This window comes from Lissotriton helveticus, chromosome 8 (genome assembly GCF_964261635.1).
Source record: "Lissotriton helveticus chromosome 8, aLisHel1.1, whole genome shotgun sequence".
Classification (NCBI taxonomy): Eukaryota; Metazoa; Chordata; class Amphibia; order Caudata; family Salamandridae; genus Lissotriton; species Lissotriton helveticus.
This window is the reverse complement of record NC_136069.1, coordinates 1,694,090,798-1,694,107,858: the sequence shown is the minus strand read 5'-3', so window position 1 is coordinate 1,694,107,858 and position 17,061 is coordinate 1,694,090,798.

The following is a 17,061-nucleotide window of genomic DNA, read 5'->3' as shown; positions in this document are numbered from 1 at the left end:
CAATCTCGAGAGTCGTGTGAGCACAAGGCAATTATTTTACTCAGTCAGTACGTGCATTCTTAGTCTCATCAGAATGTAGAGAAAAGGAAGAGACGGGCGTGTTCAATAAAAGATGTTATTTATTGATCAGTCTCTTTTCTCGTACAAGAGAAATGGATCGATATTATTGCAATACTTATAGTTAAGTAAAGTGCATACATTAGAAGCAATAGTATAAAATAATACTGTAAAAACATTGATATGGTTTCTGAGCCATATGATGTTTAAAATGATTAAAATATATTTACATACACATATACATTTGACTAAACGTACTCAACTGGTGTTTCTAAATACGCCTACCCCGTGTACCTGACCTAAGTCTAATGCGTGGGCGGGAATAGAAAGTTACAGTTTAGTTTAAGTTTGTTTTTGCCAAGTGAATAACTAAAGAATTCTCTAGGAGGGGTTATTCAGTTCTGTACCTGGAATTTAGGATGAATGAGGAATGGTATCTCTTTCTCTGCTCTCGATATTCCAGGCTGCCTGCGAGGGCTGCCCAGAAGCGCCGGTGCTGGGTCTCTCGGCTTGAGATAGCAGCGCGTCTCTCAGCGCGTCAGGAAGGCGGGGCTGCTGCCTGCGGGGTCTGCTTCTGCTCTCGGCTTCGGCAAGTATGGCTGCTCCGTCTTGTCACCACGCGTGTGTTTTCATAGGGCAAGGTCGGCAATATTTATACCTTAAAGGTGCCGGGATTGACGTAAGGATGGACATAGGTACGTCAATAAAGATGTCATAAGACTTGCTCGTTAGCACATTCTTTACTAAAGTTCTCTGTGAAATCAAAACAATGGCCGCACGGATTATCCAGGTTGTCATAGGTTTGATTTGTTATGAGAACGTCGTATGCCTTATCAGGGGCTGGAGGAATGTCGCTTGTCTAATTAGATCTCAAGCGTTATGACCTAATCAGATAACACGTTCCTGTGCCGTAGTGTGACTGCGTCAGATAACGGTATCTGCATCATGGGGGTTTTCTTGCCTCATGGGCTGACTGTTAGTTAACTAGCTAGTAAGTTTAACCAGAATAGGGTCAGGAATAGGGGGATCGATTCAGAACCTATAGAAATACACGACAGCAGGAAACAGCGTCCACTTCAGCAACACAACGCAACCACCATGGACCTATCACCAGTGCGTACACTTCGCCGTTGACAAACCCCAAGGCACCCAAACCAGCCCCTCGCCCACCACGAAGGAAGTGGAGCAAGGTTACCGACAAGCAACTCAACTCCACCCTCACCGGAAACAACCACACCTGGTCATCCGATGCCAACAAAGCAGCCAGAGAACTCCACATCTGGATCACCAACTGTGCAGACAAGCTCGCTCCGCTGAGCAACCCCAGCATACATCACCCTAGGAAAGCCGCCTGGTTCACCACCACTCTCCAAGAAACCAGGCGCACCTGCAGGCACCTGAAGAAGAACTGGAGAAACACAAAGACTGCTGAAAACCACACCACCCACAAGGACTCCATGACGAATATCATGGAGCCACCAAGAGGAACTTTATCCACAATAAAATCCTAGCAAACTCCACCAAATCCAAGGAGCTTTTTAGCGTGATTAAAGAATTCACCAACCCATGCAGCGCAGCCACATACATCTTCCCATTCCAAGACCACTGTGACAAGCTTGGAATGTACCTCCACCTCAAAATCAAGAACCTTTGCAACAACTTTTTCGACCACCCTCCAGGTCTCACAGACAGCCCCTCACCCACCAGAGACACCAGCCGGCCCACCATCTCCAACTGGACTCTGATCATGACAGTAGACACCGCCTCGACCATGAAAGGCATCCACTCGGGGGCCCCCATTGACTCCTGCCCCCTTCACATCTACCACAGAGCCACTGTCGCCATCGCACCTGAACTACAGCGCACCATCAACACCACTTTCAAACAGGAACCTTCCCAGATGACTGGAAGCAAGCAGAAGTCAGACCCCTGCTCAAGAGGCCCACATCCGACTCCACCGACCTCAAGAATTATTGGCCCATCTCGCTCCTCACCTTTGAAGCCAAAGTTGCAGACAAAACAGTCAACAGGGAACTGACATGCTTCATCAAAGAAAACGCCGCCCTCGACATATCCTAAACTGTATTCTGAAGCAACCACAAAACGAGACTGCCCTACTCACTGCCGCAGACAACATCCGCACCCTCCTGGACCAAGGCCACTCCGCAGCCATGATCCTACTCAGCCTATCAGCATCCTTTGACACCGTCTCCCACCACACACTAGTCAGCAGACTACACAACGCAGGCTTTCAAGGAACAGCCCTGGACTGGATCCGATCATTCCTCACCGGAAGAAGCCAAAGAATCAGACTACAACCCTTCCTCTCCGACTCCACGAAAATCACCTGCAAAGTCTCACAGGGGTCATCACTGAGCCTGAAACTCTTCATCAACTACATTGCCCCCTTCTCAACCATCGTCTAACAACACGGCCTCCACATCATATCCTATGCTGACGACATCCAACTCATCCTCTTCCTCGCCAAAGACCCCCACACTGCCAAACTCAACTTCCAGGAAGGAATGCAAGACGTTGCAATCTGGATGACAAACAGCTGCCTGAAGCTCAACGCAGAGAAGACAGAAGTCCTCATCCTTGGCACCACCCCTTCAGAATGAGACAGCACATGGTGGCCGACCGCTCTCGGAACTCCACCTAACCCCTCAGACCATGCCAAGAACCTCAGCATCATACTCAACTCATCATTCACCATGAACAGCCAGGTCAACCCCGTCACTTCCAGCTGCTTCAACACCCTCCACATCCACCGCAAGAACTTGAAGTGGATCTCCCCGAGTCAAGGAAGACAGTCACCCATGTACTCATCAACAGCAGACCAGACTACAGAAACGCACGCTATGCCTGCATCAACAAGTCCCTACATGCAAACTCCAGACACTACAGAACACCGCCACCAGACTCGTCCACGCCCTTCCCCGGCATGAACACATAAACATACACCTACAAAGACTCCCCTGGCTCCCAGAGGAGAAAAGAATCACCTTCAAAATCCTCACCCAAGCCTACAACTGCCCACATAATAACAGACCCAAATACCTCAATGACAGAATCAACTTCCACGTACCCAAAAGAAACGTAAGATACTCCAACCTTGCACTGGTCGAAACCCTGCGCATCCACAGATCCAGAGCAGGCCATAGATCCTTCTCCCACATTGCAGCCAAGACCTGGAACGAGCTACCAACAAACATCAGATGAGCCCCCTCCCTGAATACCTTCTGGAAGACCATCAACACCTGGCTCTTTGGCTAGACAGCTCTACGGACCTCCCCCAGAGACTTGAGACACTTACAGGTGAAAAGTGTGCTTAAAATTCCCTGATTGATTGATTGATTGAAGTGGTGCCTCTCAGGTCCTGAACCCTAATAAATCTAGCAATAGGAAGTGCAAGTTGCTGCTGTGCGTTACTCTGCCCCAGGGAGGCATTCCATAAGACGAACATGGGTGTTCCTATGCATCCATCCATGAAATATGGTACATTCCCAGATTTAACATTAGTGGAAGACCTGGGAATTAATCAAAATGCTACTTCTCGAAAGGTGAGTCATAGCAAGGAGAACTATCTTAATTTCTCCTCGTTTCTTCCTCTTTCTATGTGTGCTGTATTCTGCTGGACACATAAAAGGAAAAATGCCTCTCAAGATTGCTTTTGTGCAGGAAGCTGTCCCTTCCTCCACAAAAAAAATCCTGCCTACAATGCAGGCCCCTTTGCACCATGACGCACGTGTGCCTGCATTGGCCCTAGGCACCCAAAAGTGTGTCAGTGCTAGGAAAGGGCAGGATTGTGCTGTATAATGTTAACTATAGACCATACCTGCCCTTACATGCAGCACTTCACTGAAAGGTGGCTTTCTGGATTATACTGTGTGAAAAAATGCTATATATGGTCCTGGGCTTTGTAAATGTAGCAAATATTAGGTCTGCTGTTTATGCAACATTTATTGACAACTCATAGAGGATTCACATCAGAATGCAAAATATGAGTTTAGGTATTCTATTATTTGTCACAATAATTTAGAATATTAGAGCATATACATACAATTCAGGATATTAATGGGAATTATCCTGTTGAACTGTATTTTTCAGATAAGCATGGCAGCAGCATATTAATGCTATATAGGAACATGTAATGGCAACAGGAAATTACGGAAAGCTGTATAATTTTGCAACTATGTACTACGTCACCAGGAGGATTTACTTCAGAAGAGGGACTACATGTAGTTATGTAAATATGAATTGTAAATGTGAATTTAGCAGATTAGTAAGAAGAACCTTGAAATTTGGCAGGAAGGCTATGAGGCCAGGATCAGTTCACACTATTTTGTTTAGCAAACTCCAGAAACTGGGTGTTTCTATTCTACAGGTGCATAGACTCAACTATAAATTACAGGCTGGGCTTTGTCTCTTCAGAAATATTGGATGATGGGCTTTTGAATGGAGTTTGACAATATTGACAATGTATGTAAAGGTGTGATTTGGCTATCTTCTTCATAGATTACATATAATAAAGTGAATTAAAGGCTATAGGCCCCTATGAAAATATAAGTGTTGTGTTATACACATTATATTATATTGTATATATACATTTTAGGTATGTCAGTATAACATTAAATATCAGTGATCTTTTGACTATTTAAACCCTTCCTCTAAAATTACTAAATGTGCCATCCCTCTGATAAATGCTTAGTTGATGGCCGGAACTGGTTAGGGGGCACTTTTTCACCTTTTACACTTTGTACCATGCACTTTGAAGGTCAATAATTGGATTTACATTTTCTCACCCGAAGATGGAGTGCCTTTTTCAGAGAACTTTGCCCTTCTGATGATGCACCACAAAGCAGGTCCCTGATTATTGAAGTGTTCTGCTACTATTGCAGGGTAGTATTTTCAGTGACAATGGGGATAAAAGAGCAGTAACCTGGCAGGCACACTGGGACTTATAAACCCATACACTGAATAGGAAAAGTGAAACTTCAAGCCCAGAACACTTGGTTCCATTGATGGAATATCCAAGGGATGCTGGGAGCTGTATATCTACTGTTGCAGGGATTGTGTTTGGAAACAGATCTGTGCCTGGGATCACAGCACACCAGAATGTATGGATAGTCTCACCATATCACATCAGGGCCCAAACCCATCTAGCTCACAGTGCCCCACCTGCCCTCCTTACCTTACCAGAATAACAGTCAAATTGTCAACCTAGAACACAACACTTAGTCCCCAAGGGAACCGTGGAAATAGATCGTCACCTTTTGCTTCTCACTCATGCATGTCCATAATAAAGAAAAGAAAGAGACAAGTAAAGTTTATAATATTAATTGAAAATATCATTCTCTATTATGAGTCAACTGCGCTTCGATTAGAAAACATAAACAACAGAGCAAAGTAATCAACATTACGAGCAAATTGCATACAATGAAAAGACTTAGGGGCCGATTAGGATGGCGGACGGAGGGCCCGTCCGCATGGGCTGCAGCGGTCCCTCCATGCAAATTAGGATGTGACCGCCACCCTGGCGGTCACATCCTGGATATTTAACATTGCGGCGGGTGCTGCTTCAAGCAGCACCCGCCGCAATGTTAAAAGTGCATGTTTAACATTTACATGCACAAAGCGGCAGGCACCGCGCGGTGCCTGACGCTTTGTGCATGTAAATACTGGGGGGTACCATAGGTACCCCCCATGTGCACCCCCCACCCGCCTACACCCTGGGGGCCCGCAACGGGCCCCCAAAATCAAAAGTACACATGCTTTTCCACGGCGGAAAAACCGCCGCGGAAAAGCATGTTTACAAATGCATCCTAATTTGGCTGGCGGTGTCTGATAGACACTGCCAGCCAAATGAGAGCTTTTCCACCGCGGTTGTAATCCGACCGCGGCGGAAAAGCAGCGGACAGAAACCAAGACCCACCAGCCATCGTAATGCGGCGGTGGGTCTTTGGTGACTCCGCAGAGGATTTTCCGCCTCCTCCGGGCCGGAGGTGGCTTCCGCCGGCCCGGAGGAGGCGGAAAATCATCCATCCTAATCGGCCCCTTATTTTGGTGATTGATATATCTGTCTAAACCTACCCTCACTACTTGAGCACAGGAATATACCAATGATCTCTGGACCCCAGACCTGGTATTTTGCAGTTAGGTGGTCTGCATCATAAGTGTAAACTCAGTTTACACATGGCTGGGGCACTTGTTCCATGACCTGTCCCTCTGTAAGAATCCTCGTCTCTGTTTTTCAAAAGGCAAGTCTCGGTTTATATAATAAAAAGTGCTGCTATGGAAAACAGCATCTGTGCATTTGTGTTGTGTCTAAACATTAGGAGATGCTGGGACCAATGTGCACAAAGGTAAAATAACCACAAGGTCAGTGGGCACCCTTGTATGGTGTGCCACCTGTGCGTTGTTAATCCGCACCCAAATGGTTTATCACTGTGCTGACTCTAGCACCACGAGTCGTCCCACAGTGGCGTTCTTCCGTTAGTACAAGTTGTTTGCTCAAGTCGATTGTACGACTACGGAGGGACAAATCTTCTCCTTCACAAGCAGTCGATGGCTCCTTACTGCCTCCGCATTTTTCACAGAGGCCCACTGACCTTGTGGTTCTTTTACCTTTGTGCACATTGAAAAACCCTTCGCCCCCTTCCCTGCCCCGTCCTGATGAAGACCCGTCCTTGAGGAATCCAATTACCCGCCTTTCCGCTCTGGGTCGAAACGTCGACAATTTTCCCTTGGAGCCTGCACCTACATTTTCCGGCCCCTTTCCCCTCTCTCCCCCTTCCCTTTGCCAATTGTTGCAAATCAAGGAATACGGGAGGACTTATCATTCATGTGCCAGCGAAAAAGAGTTACATTTTTTGCGAGCTTTTGAGTTGGGGCAGGCTCATTTCTGTATATAAATCATTTTCACTCTTCTTCATTGATCCTCTTGATCAATCACATGAGCACTTACTCTCAACATATCTGTGCACTTTATTGATATTGGAACCCTTTTTGTATATAATTGTATTTTATAATTGCTATTTACAAAATGTATATTAAATAAGAAAGTCTCATGGACTTTATGGAGACTTATTGGTTTCAGGTGTGGTTATCTTGTACCAATTGATAAATCTTGGGGATATTATATCTATCATGTATTGTTCTGTACTAATCATAGTGATTTAATCCAAAGGTGACAAAAGGAAATTATTCATAGCAAAAAATTGATTTGTATGTTGAATTAATGTTTTGATATTACAGCAGGTCACTATCTGGGAGAGAAATAAAATATATGGGATCAAAGCCTTCATTCCACAACAGTTCTAGTCACTTAACATTAAATAGCCTGCTTTTGAAAGAACTGTAATGAGGAGGAAAATTGAAGGGACTGGTATTTCATTTAGAAAACAGATCAAATTTGCTACTGGCGCATTACATGCAATGTGAATGGTACCTTGTTTACAAATGAGTAAATGTCCAACAGAATAGTCACATTTCTTTTAAGTAAGGAAAATATATTTGTTGGCTCATTCAAAATGATTGGAAATTAGGAGTGACCATGACACATGAATGATGCTGCCTCCTAGGAGTTTTACCAACAGGGAAATGTTTCATGCAAGCCATGAACTGAAATGCTGAAATTGGCAAGGATATTATGCCATGTATTAACCAAACACGGGAGGGTGTTTCTGCTTTTGTGAACGGGAGTTGTTCTAAATTCTAGAGTTAACATGGTATATAATGCATCTTTTTTGGTCATGAGTTGTTTTTTTACATGTCAGGTTGAAAGGCAAGAATAGCTGCTTAGAATAAAGATAACACCATGGGACTTGACCATTCTTAAGAATTTGAAATGTCCAGCTAAACTGCATGATAGATCTAAGTTAACTTTTTCCTTGATACAATGAAGAAATGTCACTCTCCATGCTATCAATATTAGGTGACATGATGTTATTCAAATTGTAAATGAGGGAAGACAGTGCATTATTACTATTATCAACAACAGCAAGCATTTCACCCAAATTATCTTAATCAATATAGCCTTATAGCCCGCCGTAGCGGGCTATACCGGCTATCAAAGGCCCGCTGAATCGTTAAAGGCCCGAGCCGAAGGCGAGGGACTTTAACGAGACAGCGTGACTTTAATAGCCGGTATAGCCCTGCTACGAAGGGCTATAAGGCTATTAGAACATTCTGCCACTAGAGGGCAGAATGTTCTAACAAATTAAACAAAGGGTTCTCGAAGCCCGAGGGGATATAAATCACCTCGAGCTTCGAGAAGCCTTTGTAGAACATTGGAATGTTGCTCTGCGGGCCTTTACCGGCCCGTAGAAGCAGGGAGCACTCCATTGTCTGCAATGGAGCTCCCAACATTCCAATGTTCTAATCTGTCTTAAACGTGTGACAGCTTAAATTTGTGATTATTTACAAATGTCATTATATGTGGCCTAAATAAATTGTTTACAACACAGAGACTTAGGAGCCAACAGGAAATCAGAAAAGCCCATGTCTTCCAAATAGGAGGGAAAGATGTTGTGCTACTAAAAACAGTGGGGAATATTCCAAACCTTGTTGGCACACTTTTCCCACCTAATAGGTAGTAACAATACCTGAATGCTCAGAGTCGGAATAAGGGGGGTTGGGACTGCTTCCCTTAAACCCTGTTGTGGAATTAAAAAAACTAGCAAAGCACCCATTTGTGTCTACTGGCCACAATAACCACCTGTTAGGACCTGAAACTGTAGAGTAAAATGTACCATTTTGCAACATACTATTTAGTTGTTCTTCTGTGTAATTTGTCAACTGTTGCAAATTGTCAAATTGGACAATAGAGGGAAGTTTTGGTGCAATCATGTCTTTAATCTTTTGTTATGTTATGATATGTTATTTTTAATTTCTATAGCGCACGGCTACTCCAATGGAGTGTCCCGGCGCTTTTTATTGGCAGCTCGTAAGCGTACAAACATAACACAGTAGAATAAAAGGAAAGAAACAAAAGAACCAAGAAGGGAACGTGCTAGAGGGCAAAGAGCCAGGTTTTAAGGCCCTTCCTAAAGGCCAGCAAATTAGGGATGCTGCGTAGAGTCAATGGCAAGGCATTCCAAAGCTGCGATGCCTTCAGCTGAAAGGAGCGACCCCCTACGTGGGCCCTTTTTACTCGAGGGACCACCGCAAGGAAGAGAGATTCGGATCGCAGAGATCGAGCCGGGCGATAAAAAGTAAGCCTCCGTTGCAGATATTTCGCACCCGAGGCATAAAGAGCCTTATGAGCCAGTGTCAACGCCTTGAAGACTATCCGCTTCCGGATAGGGAGCCAATGAAGCGACTGCAAAAGGCTGGACACTCTGGCTCGCCTGTGAAGGCCAAAAATAGCCCGAGCAGCCGAGTTCTGCACCACCTGAAGACGCTGTAAAAGATACTCCGGTAGGCCCAGATATAGGACGTTGGAATAATCCAATCTGCAGCCAATTAAAGCCTGCACGGTGATCCTCCTGTGCTCTTCTGAAAGCAGAGGAAGAAACTTCCGGAGCATCTTGAGGAGGCCAAAACATGTTCCCGTAATACCGAGGATCTGAGATCTCATCGTCAGACCATTGTCGATCTTGATTCCCAGATTTTTTGCCTGCTGAGAGGAATGTGCAGGAGGAAACATATTAATCGGCCACCATGCCTGCCAATCAGGATCAGAAGTACAACCGAAGAAGAGTACCTCGGACTTGCCTGAGTTACATTTGAGGCTGTTCAGCTCAAACCATTTGAAAACAGCCCCAAGGCACTCACGAATACTCTCTCCATCAAAATACTCTCCTTTCCCACATGTAAAGAGGAGCTGGGTATCGTCGGCATAGGATACGATCTGGGCCCCCAGAGACTCCGCCAGTGCCGCCAATGGAGTCATAAAGATGTTAAAGAGAGTCGGGCTCAACACAGAGCCCTGCAGGACTCCGACTCCCAAAGGCGGCATCACGGCAGAGCTTGGCGAGGCCCAGACCGTTTGTCGACGGCCCGCTAAAAAGATCTAAACCAGCTGAACACCGTCCCCCTCAGACCGATCTCATGAAGTCTGACAAGGAGATCCTCGTGGGGGACGGTGTCAAAGGCCGCCGACAGATCAAGCATGACAAGCATAGCTTTGCCTCCAGAATCCAGTACCTCCTTAATGGCTTCAGACACCTCCAAAAGCGCCGTCTCGGTGCTTAGATTGGGGCGGAAGCCCGATTGAGTGGGATGAAGCAGATCGTTGGTCTCTAAAAAGCCAGACACTTTTCCAGTCCGAGACACCTTGTCTACTAAACTGTATCAATGAGAAATATAATTTGTGTTGGAAGTAAGCAGGCTCGAAACAATCTGTATATATTAGTTTAGTTTTTGTAAGAAAATATTTCTTTGATTTCAGGTATGATGCATTCTATCCAGAAAAATATGTGAATTTATCCATGTTTGTTGTTGAGTTCCTTTGTGGGAGAGTAGGGTGATGTAACGATGTTCCTATTTTGTGTAATTGAAAAGTTTGTGTTGACCACTAGCTCAATGTAAACAGTGATGTCGTTAATGATGGTAAAAGAACATTTCACCATAATCAGCCAAATTTAAGAATAGAAACTCTGACTCAAAAGCAGTATAACATTCCATCTCCATGGAGTTTACATAGTTGAACATCGCAAACATCAGAATGTAACCCAGGTACGATAACATCACCCATAGAAAGCATAAACACAGAAGGAATCTGCAGAAGTTCCATAGGACCGAATATAAAATAAGCTGCTGTACCCCAAACAATTCCATCACTTACTGGAACTGCTGAAATAATGTATGAGGGACAAGTCTCTTTATAGATTATGCAAAGTTGAGTGAGGCGTCAAAACCTCAATGACCAGTTCTGAGGCAGAGCATTCTGGGAGCCAATGGCCTTTCATCAGCAAGAAGAAAACAGTCAAAATTCCTATCCATAGAAATAGAAAAACAGAGGAAAGTGTGATCCAAATACATATTCAAGGCGGGACCAAATAACTGTGTTCAGTCATGAAAAGAAAACACAGACCTTTGTAGGAAGAGTGTCTATTATGGAAAAATGTGCAAAAGAGTCAGAAGAAAAATTGTTATAATAACTAGAAAACTTTCTTTGAAAAACTGGTGCCACAGGTACAGCAACAGGACCGGAGAAATCCAAAAGCGGTGGGTTGATAGAAACAACATCAGCTGTAGTGGACGCAGTAGTAAGTACAGTAATCACTTCAATCGTGTGGCTGGAAGTTGAAGAAATATTGGGGCGAGTTAGGGAAAAACCAAGGACTATCATGTCCTGCTGTTGAGAATTGGCCACAGGCTGTAACTTGGTGTAATCAGATGAGACAAAATGATTGTCTTTAGAACCAGGAAGCGGTGGGAAGATCACAGTTCTTGTACTTTGAATGCCAACAACTGGCACTGGTGTTTGGTATGATGGGCCAACCTCCTTCTTTACTGCCACCTTTTCTCACATGAGCTCCTCAACTTGTAGAATCCAGCCAGAGGGTCCTGGTTACTGCTTGATTCCGGCAGAGACAGAAGGCTTCAACTACTCTTTGGAATGGTTGTCACTGAAGTTTTGTAGATCCTTTAAAACAGCACAGTTTTCATCAAAGGGCATGGCTGATGCCACATTGGGTGGGCCATCAAGGTCTGGCCCATACATTTTGGCTGTTAAGGACTTCTTTAAATCATGGTTCATCCTCTACACAAGATAATTGCCCTTGGGCAGATATGGAAAAGAATAATGCACCTCAACATCCAGGGAAGACATAATATCCTGATACGCTTTTGAAGCGAAAGCTGGGCCCTGCTCTGAGTAGAATGTAGTGCATGCATATGTTCCGATAAAGATTTGCATGTCTTTAATAACAGTGCAAGCATCAGCTGAACACTGTGGCCAAACCCAGGGGAACCTGGAGCAAGAACCAACTGCAACTATGATCAATTTAAACCCAGTATAGAAAAATAAATGCAACCGAAAGGCTTATTGGAAATCAACAGGTATGCCTGATGAGAAACAGTGAAAGCATTAATTTGTTGACAAATGTCACATCAAAGTACACATATTTCCGGACTGCTCTTATAGCTCATGGCTAGTCATGCAAAGTTATGGCTGCCCAGTCTCGGCTTTCAGGCACTAGATTTTGATAAAGATAAAATCATTGGAAATATCCACAGTAGTTTTGTATATTTTAATATATTACTGAGGGATGTACAATGTGTATTTTGTATACCACAATTTTTGTATGACTGCTTAAATTTACATAGTCTAAGACTACGCAATATGAATTATCCCGCTTCAAAACAGGAAAACGTTTTTTTTTAATTGGGAGACACAGGGTTCAATTACTCCCTGGTACTCCATTTGGGAGAGTATTTCTCCAACAGGCGCTTTAGCCTTTAATGTGATAGGGTATTGCGGTTGCATTTGAGGGCTGGATCGTATGGATATTATATGATAAGGAGAGTCCTTATCTGAGACAAAAGGATTGCAGTATAACGCCAGGGCTTGTGCAAGAGGCCATTCTATTGCATAGACTTGTTTGACCTCATGAGGGACAAGCACAGACAATTAAGGAATTGTTACATCCTCACCATGTGGGGATGGTTGGGCAAACTGTGGGGGTCAATCGACTTCTGATAAAAAGGATGTCAAGTATTTGCCTTCTTAAAAGCGTCAAGTGTTACAGGCTGTCTTTGCTGTAACACTTGAGCTTTTATAAAAGAAACTAATTGAAGAATTGAAAGTTTTCTGAAATTTGAATGGGACTTTTATTCATATATTAATATTGTTTGTGGCGCACCTCTATTCTGCATTCATGCATTTATTTCATGTCTGTGATTCAAAGATTGCACCTTGGCAGTAGGTCCTTTTAGTGACTGCACACTGACACTTACTTTCATTAGAACATGGGATTGGTGAAGCGACCTGTGGTCTGCTGCATTGCTTATTTGGGGTGTTATCTCTGAAATAGCCAAACTATGACAAATCAATACAAATGATAAATGTTTACTTAACTTTTAAAAGGAGTCATATAACCTGTAATCCTTTTTTTTCTTCAGATACAGATGAATGTATGAAATGTCCAGATGACCAATGGCCCAATGATAAACATGACCAGTGCATCCCAAAAGTGATAGAATTCCTTTCTTTTGATGAACCCCTTGGACTTACACTCTCCTTTTCTGCTATCTTCTTGGCTCTCACAGCTGATTTTGTGCTAGGAATCTTTCTTAAATATGGTTCCACTCCTATTGTCAAAGCCAACAACCGCAGACTCAGTTACCTGCTTCTCCTCTTCTTAAAGCTCTGTTTCCTCTGTTCCTTGATATTCATTGGTCGACCCACAAAACTATCCTGTATGCTACGTCAAACTGTCTTTGGTATTGTTTTTTCCATCAGTATCTCCATGGTCCTTGCAAAGACTTTACTAACTGTTATTGCCTTTAAAGCCAAACTTCCGAACAGCCCGGCGAGGAAGTTGTTGGGAGGAAAGACTCCAAGTTGCATAGTCTCTCTTTGCTCTCTGATACAAGTTATTATTTGTGCTCTTTGGTTGGTAAAATCTCCTCCATTTCCACAGCCTGATCGTATGTCATATAATGAAAAGATCATTGTTGAGTGTAATGAAGGACACCCCATCTTTTTCTACTGCATGCTGGGATACATGGGTCTCTTGGCAACAGTCAGCTTTATATTGGCCTTTCTCACAAGGAATCTCCCTGGAAGCTTCAACGAGGCCAAGCTGATCACCTTCAGTATGCTGGTGTTTGTCAGTGTGTGGATCTCCTTCATCCCGGCGTACCTGAGCACACGGGGGAAGTACATGGTGGCTGTGGAGGTGTTTGCCATCCTGTGCTCCAGTGCTGGACTGCTCGGATGTATATTCTTTCCTAAGTGTTATATTATTTTGCTCAGGCCTGATATGAACAACAGACATAATGTTATTGGAAAAACACATTTTGGTACTACCAGAAAGCAAAAAGATCACAAACAGAGGAGGAGTTAACTGTTGAAGGCATGGACAGAATAAGACAAAACTATATGCTAATAAAGGTCCTACATGAGGGATTGTGACTGCAGATAAAGTAGTCTATCAGTAAACTAGAATCCAGCAATAAAACCACTGAGGGAAACTATCACAAGCTAATAGAAGACATGAGAACAATCTCATCACTAGTACACCTGATAGCATGACACACAATTGCATACCATAGCATGTTTCCTTTTTGACACTGTTTTCAATATAAATGGAGCCTCCAGGAATCCCTTCTCCATTTGGAAAATCTAAACAGTGGTTGTGCAATGGTGTGATGACAACTAGTGGATTCACAAATGTGGGAGCTTTGCAAAGATTGTGAATTAAAAACAAAACCTAGGCAATTCCCAGGCCCTTCACAGCACTAGATAATGTCCCAATTGCCAGGAGGATCCGCCCAGGCCAAAGGGTGAATTGCCTCTTGCCACAAGGTAAAGTCACAGATGAAACTTTACAGTGCTGTCCCAACTTTGCAAGTCTTTGTGGTCTGGCACGAGGAGTGCCCCATCCACACTCCAAACCGCCCCGTCCCAAACCAAAGCTTAACCAGTCAGATTGTCCACTGCACCTCAGGAAATCAGCTGGAAAAAGCATAGAATTAGGCAAAAATATGGAGGAACTCTAACATGTCTTCAGCAATAATATCCAAGTCACACTGCACATAAAATCTCAAAGGAGACAAAGCCACAACTAGCCTAGGTGACAATTGACTTTCATGTGCCTAATTGACCCCAGAAGCACCACTATCTGTAAAATAATCTGGGGAGGTAAAGAAATATTGATTCTGGAAGCCGCTGAGGGTAATTGTTCTTGCGATATCTTTTGGCCTTAGTTCTTAGTTGTTGTTTGACAGCCAAGATACTCCAGCACAAACATGGTGGTTGTCCTGGCAGTCATATTACAAGTGCATTATGGTCTTTGGTACATGAAACATGGTGAATAGGTTTTTTGTAAAATTTTGATATCTGGTTAACCAACTCTAAACAAGACTGTGTATTATTTATCTGTGGCCAAGTTTGAATGCAATATTGTGTTTGTGAAGCTGGAGATTTAAAACACTGCAGCTGGGAGGCACATTGTAAAGCCATCTTGCAATGCTCACTTGACCCTGCATATGGGAGCATTGACAATTCTTAAAACTTGTTTCAAACTGTTAGCCAGTAGGGCCTGAAGAAGAGTAGAGCCACAGGACACTCTGGCTAATGTTAAGCTCAAGCACAACTGTCGTAAATTGAACCTGGCAATATGGACTTTCTTACTAAATCCTAGGGCTGGGAAACTTTGAATATATATTATAGTCAGTTGTTTGTTAATAGTTCACCTGTTGTTAGAAGGTTTGGCAAAGGCACATAGTTGGTTTAAGCTAGAGGTTCCCATGTATTAAAGAACTGTCCATATATACTAAGAAAATAACTTTTAATGTACATGTCTTAATACTTATAATGATGCAGTCTGTTGTTTGATGTCAATTTCTAATTATAAGTTATGTATGTTCTACCTTTAGGAAATGCACATTTGACAAATGCTTACATTTTGGTATACATTATTTAGTTTGAGTGGTTTAATTGTTTGTATTATATTTCGAATAAATGTATTTTGAATTGAACAACCTGGAATTGAATGTAATACGTTTTTTATACTAGTCAGAGCAACAAAATTACTCTATCACATGCATGTTACAAAGGTGCACATGCATCAAAAATCGCTAAAACGATTCCTTATTAGCGAAAAATAAGGAATCACAATACAAAAATTGCAAACTGAGATACATGTACCGAATCAGTAAATTTTAGCCCTCCCTTAAAAATCACCAAAAAAATACCAAATACATGATTGCGAGCCATTTACCCGCAAACTAGCAAATAGCGATTTCGGTATTTGCGATTTTGCAAAAAGCGGGTCGCGTTAGAAGCAGGTTGATGACATCGCAACCAGGAAGTCATTCAGACCATGCTTCATTCAGTGCATTGAGGAGCTCAGATGAGGAGTCAGAGTATTGAAGCTGAGCAGAGACACAGCACCTTCACAATCCAGCTACAGTTCACATAGCCAGGATGGACTAAAATGCTGCAGGGAACAGTGCCACACAAAGGAAGAGAAAGATGAATTTTTCGGACAGGGAATTCGAACACCTGATAGAGGGGGTGAGCAGCAGCCACGACAAACTGTTTGGCAAGTTGTCCCTGAAGGTGCCAGAGGTGGAGAAGTACAAAATATGGCTGCGCATCAAGGAGAGAGTGAATGCTGTGGGAGTGTCATGATCCCATCATCTCCTCTTTCCCGTGCACCAGCACTCCAGTATGTGTTAGGTATAATATAATGTAGGAATGTGGTTCAATGTATAATGCTGACTCGTAATTGAGAATTTATGTTAAGGTCTGAATTTGAGATTGTTGTAATGCATGTATGCTTTCATCTTGTACGTTTGCTAAATTACGTTTGCTTTAGGGCAAGATTCGGAAAGTCAAAGCCAAGCGCAGCTTTTGGTAAGATCAGTGCAAGCGTTCTACTCGTTTAAGCCGCATTGAGTCTTTTCACTCGCAGCAGCTTAAACGTGACGTGCGCACGTTATCTTCTGGGTGCGGTCGGCTATTTAAACCGCACCCAGGCTTCCAGAACTTGCTTTGCCTTCCACACCAGCAAGGAGTGGGGTCGCGTTTGGAGGCTTCTCGGCTTACTCACCTGACTGAAGATATCCGGCTCCTGGAAACTTCATTAGGGCTTATCCTGCGATTCGGAACCCTGTAAAAGACAAGATGAAAGAAGAGAGATAAGTACATTTAATCTTCGAAAAGACAGGCGCCCTACGCAAGAAAGCTTAGGTTAATTTTTGGAACATATCGTTTTCTGCAGTAAAAGAAAACGGTTTTGGACTTAAGAAAGCTTTGGTAAAAGAATCGTTTGGACTTTTACAAGAAAGAAAATAACTTTGTTCAAGAATAATAGTGTTGTATTT